The sequence below is a fragment of the Berghia stephanieae genome, chromosome 6 (genome assembly GCF_034508935.2).
Source record: "Berghia stephanieae isolate SIO BIC M18660-M18661 chromosome 6, UCSD_Bste_1.3, whole genome shotgun sequence".
NCBI classification, from domain to species: domain Eukaryota; kingdom Metazoa; phylum Mollusca; class Gastropoda; order Nudibranchia; family Aeolidiidae; genus Berghia; species Berghia stephanieae.
Genome location: NC_088365.1, coordinates 65125806 through 65134672, shown reverse-complemented (window position 1 = coordinate 65134672; position 8867 = coordinate 65125806). Strand labels below are relative to the sequence as shown.

General features: G+C 37.7%; 1 protein-coding gene across 5 annotated transcripts in view; it reads right to left on the bottom strand.

Moving 5' to 3' along the window:
- The window catches only part of LOC144975460 (cyclin-dependent kinase 18-like), a 245146-nt gene that overhangs the window by 151933 nt on the left and 84346 nt on the right, over positions 1-8867 (bottom strand). Inside the window, exon 1 of one of the 5 annotated variants that reach the window (XM_078919561.1) lies at positions 4848-5009. The exons of 2 other annotated variants lie outside the window; for them this stretch is intronic. The gene's annotated coding sequence lies outside the window, so the exon portion shown is untranslated. Of the gene's footprint in view, positions 1-4847; positions 5010-8867 lie in introns of those variants that run through there. 2 more of the 5 variants (XM_078919560.1, XM_078919558.1) reach the window with 2 other exon arrangements.

Genomic DNA, 8867 nt, shown 5'->3' with positions numbered 1-8867 from the left:
ATTCCCTTTATTCATCTCTTTTCCAATGGGAGACTGGGATAACCCAAGCGTCAGCCGCACTGTGGCGCCGCAAACTGAGCTAAGGCGATGTAACTTGCTCAAGGCCACAAAACGCAGCGGGTTAGACGAACTCGGTACCTTTCGGGTACGAAGGAAAGACCGTACCGCTGAGCCACGCTGCACCATAATAAGACCCTAACACATTCTGGAAATTTTGTTGTTTTGTTTTGGTTTGTGTTGTTTGTTTGTTTAACTTGTTTTTCTGCCAATAACATAATATGAACAATTAGGGAACAATATGATAGGGAAGTCGTCACGTTACGCTTCTACTCTTCCGGTTCCAAACTCATGGGAAGTGTGTATGTGGCCAGTCCTTCGTAGGACTAATAATGAATAGGTTACATAAAGGATCATGTGGCGGCATAACGGCAATGGTGTACAGGAAGAATCTTAAGATTACGGGACGAGGATAGATGATCTTTATTGACGACCAGAATATATATAGATAAGAAAATAAGATGCCATCACTCTAAAACCAGCAGATCATTTACACCAGGTATGTATCCAGTCCTCTGAATAATGGTTTTACACTATCAATGGGAATGGAACCATTTGTTATGAGCCATTTCATTAAATCAATGGCTTAAAACTCTGCACGCGCGCGCAAATTTTATGCAAATTTTAACAAAATCCTATCAATTTTGTTTCTTTTTTTTTTTTAATAACCTAAATATCGGACCCACAAGCCTTGAAAAACAAAACAAAAACCTCAAGGGACACACCAAAAAAAAAACAGTTAAAAAGCAAGTCTTTAGATGAAGGCTTTATTTGCCATATTCTAGGACACCACGAGGAATGAATTGAAAAACTCGTCTTTCTTCTTCTTCTTCTTCTTCTTCTTCTTCTTCTTCTTCTTCTTCTCTAGACGATGAAGAAACGCATCGCAACATGTCTCCATGGAAACGGCGTCATAATATATAGATTTCAAATCTATACCAGATTTAGTCCCAAATCTATTGAATCCAAAACAAAATCTTGAAAATTATCAGTAAGTTTTGGAGAAAAATAGAAATTGGTGATTCTCATATTATTATTTTTCGAACTGTATATCTAATAATTTTCACTGCAAACCTTACAACGGAGAAAGATAGTGAGTGAGAGAGTAAGATAGATGGGGGAGAGAGAGTGGGGAGAGAGAGAGAGAGAGAGAGAGAGAGAGAGAGAGAGAGGGGAGAAAGGAAAGAGAGAGGAGGGGGGAAAAGAGAAGAGAGAAGAGAGAGGAGGAGAGAGGAGGGAGGGAGAGAGAGAGAGAGAGAGAGAGGAGAGAGAGGGGAGGGGAGGGGAGGAAAGAGAGACACAGAGAGGGTGTGGGGAAGAGGAAGAGAGAGAGAGGGGGGGGGAGGGAGAAAGAGATAGATAGAGAGAGAAAGAGAGATAGAGAGAGAGAAAGAGAGAGAGAGAGAAAGAGAGAGAGAGAGAGAGAGAGAGAGAGAGAGATAGAGATAGATAGAGAGAGAGAGACCAGATTACAAGTATTAATATCAGACCCGACCAGAAATAAAATAGCACTAAATCTGGTCCAACAGGTGTCCACGAGCGTCATCAACTACAGGATGGTATGTAATATACAGTACACACTACCTACCTAGCTCCATAGTTTCACATATCATCATCACCGCATCCACCCGATGTGAACCTACTTACAGGTCTGATAACCCACATGGTTATGGGCTCATTGCTGAAATGGGAATACTCGCAAACTTAGAAACCAAATGTGACGTTTCAGTTGAGAGCAATGTTAACAATTGTTTCAATTCTTCACCTTAGATATTATCCAAAAGTTTCGTATTGATGGTCGGCGGATCAAACCTCTGAAGTCTATATACGAGCTTTGCGCACCATGTTTTATCTAATTTTGGGCGGATCATACCACTGATGATATTACGGTATAATATTTCTTGGAGTGGGTCACTTATTTTACACTATATTTTAAGTTTAACTTTTTAATCAAAAGCAAGCGGCAGAGGCACGGTACCTGAATGAGATAATGAGATGAAGATATATTTTTCTTTAAAAGCGACTAAATTATGTGACTCATAAAAAAAGGGGGACAACACAAGGCACTGAGGAAAAAACCTTCAATGACAAAACAGAGTCTTGTTTCTGACACTTCCAAAAATAAATAATTGTTAGAATTAATTTTTTTTTTTTGATTCAACACAATTTTCTTTGTCTTATGTTATTCCCACATTGTACCCGATAGACGCGACGAGGTCACATTTGTGTAGCAAAGAATGAAATTATATGGAACGGGTGTCACATTGTTTGATCAAGGGGCGACAACTCAAAATGTCAATAACCACCAGAATTGGAAGAGGTTTGGGGGAGTAATGGAAAGAATAGGGAGGGAGTAGAAGAAAAAAAAAATAACAATAAATAAATAAATAAAAGAAAACGGAAGGGGGATGGATGCTATGTGTTTAGGTAAAACGTTTACCTGCTTGCCCGCCAGATGACTCGTGCCAAAACACAAAACTATGTGTGAGATTTATTAAACAGGGAAAGACATTATGGACAACCTGTATTTGAAGAGTTCGTGTTTGGACTCAGTTTGGGACCCCCTACTTCTGCAACTTGTAGTAGTAGTAGTAGTAGTAGTAGTAGTAGTAGTAGTAGTAGTAGTAGTAGTAGTAGTAGTAGTAGTAGTAGTAGTAGTAGTAGTAGTGGTAGTAGTAGTAGTAGTAGTAGTTAGTAGTAGTAGTAGTAGTAGTAGTAGTAGTAGTAGTAGTAGTAGTAGTGCAGCAGCAGCAGCAGCAGCAGTAGTAGTAGTAGTAGTAGTAGTAGTAGTAGTAGTAGTAGTAGTAGTAGTAGTAGTAGTAGTAGTAGTAGTAGTAGTAGTAGTGATAGTAAGTAATAGTAATGGTAAAAATAGTAGTAGTAGTAGTAGTAGTAGTAGTAGTAGTAGTAGTAGTTGTAGTAGTAGTAGTAGTAGTAGTAGTAGTAGTAGTGATAGTAAGTAATAGTAATGGTAAAAATAGTAGTAGTAGTAGTAGTAGTAGTAGTAGCAGTAGTAGTAGTAGTAGTAGTAGTAGTAGCAGTAGCAGTAGTAGTAGTAGTAGTAGTAGTAGTAGTAGTAGTAGTAGTGAGTAGTTAGTAGAGTAGTAGTAGTATAGTAGTAGTAGTAGTAGTAGTAGTAGATAGTAGTAGTAGTAGTAGTAGTAGCAGTAGTAGTAGTAGTAGTGTTAGTAGTAGTGTAGTAGTAGTAGTAGTTTAGTAGTAGTAGTTAGTAGTTAGTAGTATGTAGTAGTAGTAGTAGTAGTAAGTAGTAGTAGTAGTAGTAGTAGTAGTTTAGTAGTAGTAGTAGTAGTAGTAGTGTTGTAGTAGTAGTAGTAGTAGTAGTAGTAGTAGAGTAGTAGTAGTTAGTAGTAGTAGTAGTAGTTAGTAGTTAGTAGTAGTATAGTAGTAGTAGTAGTAGTTAGGTAGTAGTAGTAGTAGTAGTATGTAGTAGTAGTAGTAGTAGTAGTAGTAGTAGTAGTAGTAGTAGTAGTAGTAGTAGTGTAGTAGTAGTGTAGTAGTGTAGTAGTAGTAGTAGTAGTAGAGTAGTAGTAGTAGTAGTAGTAGTAGTAGTAGTTAGTAGTAGTAGTGTAGTAGTAGTAGTAGTAGTAGTAGTAGTAGTAGTAGTAGTAGTAGTAGTAGTGTAGTAGTAGTAGTAGTATAGTGTAGTGTAGTGTAGTAGTTAGTAGTAGTAGTAGTAGTAGTAGTAGTGTAGTAGTAGTAGTAGTGTAGTAGTAGTAGTAGTAGTAGTGATAGTAGTGGTAGTAGTAGTAGTATAGTAGTTAGTATAGTGTAGTAGTAGTAGTAGTAGCTAAGTAGGAAATGTAGTCATATGTATTATGTATAAAATAGGAAATCAAGCAAGGTTAAATGTTAATGATAAAAAAATAAGATACGTTCATGTTTTATTCATAACACACACACACACACACACGCGCGCGCGCGCGCACACACACACAAGGAGAGGCATGCGGACACGTAGAATAAATTATACGAACACACAAATACACAAATAAAAACACACATACACATACACGCAAACACACTCATGCGCGTGCAGAAAGGCCAATTTCAAGCGATATTGATACGATAGAATGCGATTTATGTGATAAATTAATTATGCACGTTTAATGGCATGTGTTGGGATGTGTTTGTGTGTGAGGACCACCCTTGTGTCTTTTTGTGTGGGTGAGCATGTCTGTGTGTGTGTGTGTGTGTGTGTGCGTATGTATGTAAAATGTGTAAAATAATCTCTCTACGTATAAGTAGAAAATCAATAACGTCAAAGTGCTTTCTTATATCAATCTATTAAAAAGTCAAAAGCACATGCGTTCATCGCGTACAAAAGGACATGCCACAGCCATCAGTTGAATGACCTAATCATTACACATTACACACCAAAGACACATATATAGTTTATTTCCCCCCGTGTTACACACAAAGAACTTCAAAGAGCCCATTCGTGGCACAAAATTATCTTCCGTTGTAGCGGCCTGTCTTTGGAATTGACATAAAAGAAAATTTTATAATTAAATAAAAGTAACAAAAGTAAATAGGAGGAGGAGGAGGAGAAGAAGAAGAAGGAGGAGGAGGAGGAGGAGGAGGAGGAGGAGGAGGAGGAGGATAATGATGACAATACAAAGGAACTATTATTATTATTATTATTATTATTATTATTATTATTATTATTATTATTATTATTATTATTATTATTATTATTATTATTATTATTATTATTATTATTATTATTACCATGCCCGCGATCTCAGGATTACGATATGCATAATAATCACCTCACATGGAAGTAAATATATTCCACTGCACACTACGGAAACTCACACAAGCAAACAATAATAATATAATAATAGAAGTCCAAATCCTTCAATCCATCTGTGTTATGCGTTGAAATTGAAATGTATAACACACTAACCTTGACTTCACCAAACAAGCACAGCACCACTTCAGAATTATTTAACGCGAGTTACCTTACAACAGCAACACGAACGAAACAACACAACAGCAATTATAATGATTGTACTGTAACTAAACTGTTACAAATTAGATAGAATAAATCAATTACGGCATTGTTGAAGCGTGTGAACAGCTGAGAATTGAGAATTGTCAGCGACGAAAGGGTCATCAGCGCAAGCGTGTCCGTCCGTCCGTCCGTCGTCTGTCAAATACCAGTAACCCGGAGCTGCCTACTTGAAATTGTAAAAAACTCCTCGTCTCCAAAGGGTAAAAACATTGTAGCCATTGTGACTACTATACATAATACTGCCGTACTCTGGGGAAAAAGCCACATTTTAACATTTGGTCAGAAAACTCCTCCTTCAAATATCGATCGATTTAAATGACCCTCATCTTGGCAACAAACAAACAAAAACAAAACAATCTTTTTGCCAAGAAAGGGTCATTTAAATCGATTTTGACATTTGAAGGACGAGATTTCTGGCCAAATTTTAAAATAATAAGGGTTTTTTTTCCCCGAGTACGACAGTTTAAACATTACCAAATTGTCTTTAACACGATAAAACAATGCTTTGAACTTTGAACCCCTTAATAGACTAGCTCTGACACCAGAATTTCGTTTTCAAGAAGTTTTATTGAATTGAAGATCTTTATAATATGAGTGAAGCCCAAAATTCGAATTATGCATTACGAAATGTTCGTAATACTTAGGCAGGCCTGGTCGAATAACAACTGGACAGACAGACTACTTGGGTAATTATAATAATGACAACATTAATAATATTCTCGTCCACCTCGTAATCCGACTCATCACCGAAACATACATAAACGTGTCTGCAGGCCGTCGGGCATTGGATAATGATGATGATGATGATGATGATGATAAGGGAGATGATGTAGGTAGGACCAGTGACCCCCACCACCACAACCACCACCACCACCACGGCCACCTTCACTAAACCACCAACACGGTTACTGATACTACATAATACAGTAGGTAGGTAGCCAAGATCTTGCATTCTGATGTCGACTTCTTACTGCAGTAGTAGTGCTGCTGTTTGTTTGTCTATAATTACTATTATTTATTGTTGTGTGAATATATCTAGTTTATTAACTTCTGCTACAAATATAATAATATACTGTCCATTCGATACATCAGCTATCACCAGCATCACCATAATATCAACAAAGAGCGAGCCTTGCGTTGCGCATCTTTTTCATTACGCGAGTTGAGAGGCCAGTATCTACTCTCTGCCGAGTTCCGCTTCCAGCAATATCAAGCTTGATTGAGTGCCGCTAACGGTCGGATAGGTGGTAGTTATCCATTATTAACTCCTAATCTAACGTATTGCGGACCCAGCTATCTTCTGCTACGAAAAAAATTGGTAGAAATACGACATTTTGGCTTCAACTGCAGTGAAATAGGAGTTTGTTGTTTTTTGGGGAGGTTTTCTTTTTATTATTTTGTGTTTGTTTGTTTGTTTTTTCAATTTTCAATGCAAGGGGTTAAAATAAACTTGGAACTTGAGCTTTTATATAGCGTAATATTCCCTAAACGCGCTCAAAGCCCTTTACAAAGGGTCCCTGGCGAACAGCAACATGTAGATCGAGACATAACGCCTGTTAGGCGATATTACAATTTTTATTCTGACAAAGACAGCGCTGTTAACGACCGGGTAATCATCTTACACCTGAGTACGGACTCAACTATGCGCATAGCGAGGCTCGAACCCCAGAACCTTCCGATCCGAAAGCCAGTGTCATACCACAAGACCACATGGCCGTCCAATGTGTTAAGAGGAAAAGGTTGGTATCTATTATACCATCACCCCTGAAAAATACGAATTTTCGAAATTTCAAGTAGGCAAGTCTGCTTTCTACACTTGAATTCGGGAAGACGACAAAACGAAAGTTGGCAAGCTGACCAGACACAGTAGTAGCAGTCATGATACAATAGCCAGGGCATCATTCATTATTATGGCCACAAGCTGATAAAACGAGCATTACAGAGGTAGAGCTAATCCCTTTTATTACACCCATCAAACACCGAAGACAGTATGGAGGTGTATACACATTAGCACTTTGATGGGGTGGAAACAGTGCGCAGATCTGGAGATCTATGAACGAACAGCCGTGCTCAAATTATACTTACTAGAATAACTTGAACAAAGAAATTACAAGACAAAACCTAGAAAGAGGTAGGGGTTTTGTTGATCTTTTAAACAATTTCATGTTCAGTTTTTGTTGTTGTTTGTTTGTTGTTGTTGTTTTTTGTTTTGTTTGTTGTTGTTTTGGTTGGGTTTTGTTTTTTTTTTTGTTTTTTTTTTTTTGTGTGTTTTTAATGTCCCTTTTTCTGGTTTTTACACCTGAGTACGGTGAGAGAAATGTGCATAAAAAGCCATTTCCCCAAGGACAATATTATTGGGACTCGAACTAAGAACCTAAGGACCTTCCATTCCGAAGGTGAGTACTGTACTACAACACCACAAGCTACAATGTTACAGAGTAGTAAATCATTAAAGAAAACAAATTTTGTTTCCGTGACTAGTAACGAGACTGACTTGTCCCCATTAACCAGTTGACAAGCGTACTCTGAAAAACGCGTATTTCAACAAACCGGCCATAAAACTCATCCGAGTATTGATCGATTTAAATGACCTTCATCTTGACAACAACAAAAAAAAAACCCTCTCATATCTGGGACCTCACGAGGTCTTTCTTCCTTAAAGTCCCAGGTTTGAGAAGTTTTTCCCAAGATGAGGGTCATTTTAAAAATTGTGCTTTTATATAGCGCAATGTCCACTAAACGAGCTCAAATGGGTCCCTGTCCAAAAGCAACATTTAACATTTAGGACAAGACAAGGCGCCTGTAAGGCGATATTATATTTTTTTTCGGACAGAGACCACGCTGGTAACGACCAGGTAATCACTTTACACCTGAGTACGGTGAGAGAATGTGAGTAAAGAGCCTTTTCCAAGGACTCAACTATGCGCCGAGCGAGGCTCGAACCCAGGACCTTCCGAGTATCACAAGACCACATAGCCGCGCATTTAAATCGATCGATATAATATTTGCAGGACGGGTTTTCTGGCCAAACTTTTAAAATACGTGTTTGTTTTGTTTGTTTGTTTGTTTTTTTCAAGTTAAATGGTTAACAATGATGGGTTTAGAATTCAATACTGTAACTGGTTTCTATTTTTGTCCTTATGTATTATTTGTGGAGTCTAGGCTAGGCCATTGCGTGTCAATGACATGTTCGCCAAAAATGGCGGCACAACCGGAAGTAGATGAAGCCTGTGTTTCCGCTCTTGGTGTTGAATCGTGCGAACGGAGCGGAAAACTTGAGGAGCATCTTCTTGTGGTTGGAAAGCTAAAGTTACACGACAAGATACCACGTGATCACAATAGACATCGAGAAAATAAGATATTAAAACACACACACACACACACACACACACACACACACACACACACAATAAAAATCATATAGCGTAGATTAAAATGGTTTTATCGGTCAATGAAAATTTAAACAAAACAAAAATTGGTAACCCCCTCACCCCCTCTCTCGCCTTCACTTCCATCCCATTCCCCCGCGCAGGCTCGATAGCTCTTGAAGACTCGTATGTAGCGTCGAATATAACGGTAAAGATCAAGTTGGAAGAGCAAGGAAGAAAGCAGCCTTTTACACCGATGCATTCAACCGATTTTTAAAAAAATATTATATTCAATAATAATAATAATAATAATAATAATAATAATAATAATAATAATAATAATAATAATAATAATAATAATAATAATAATAATAATAATAATAATAAGATCGGCTTATAGTGGAACC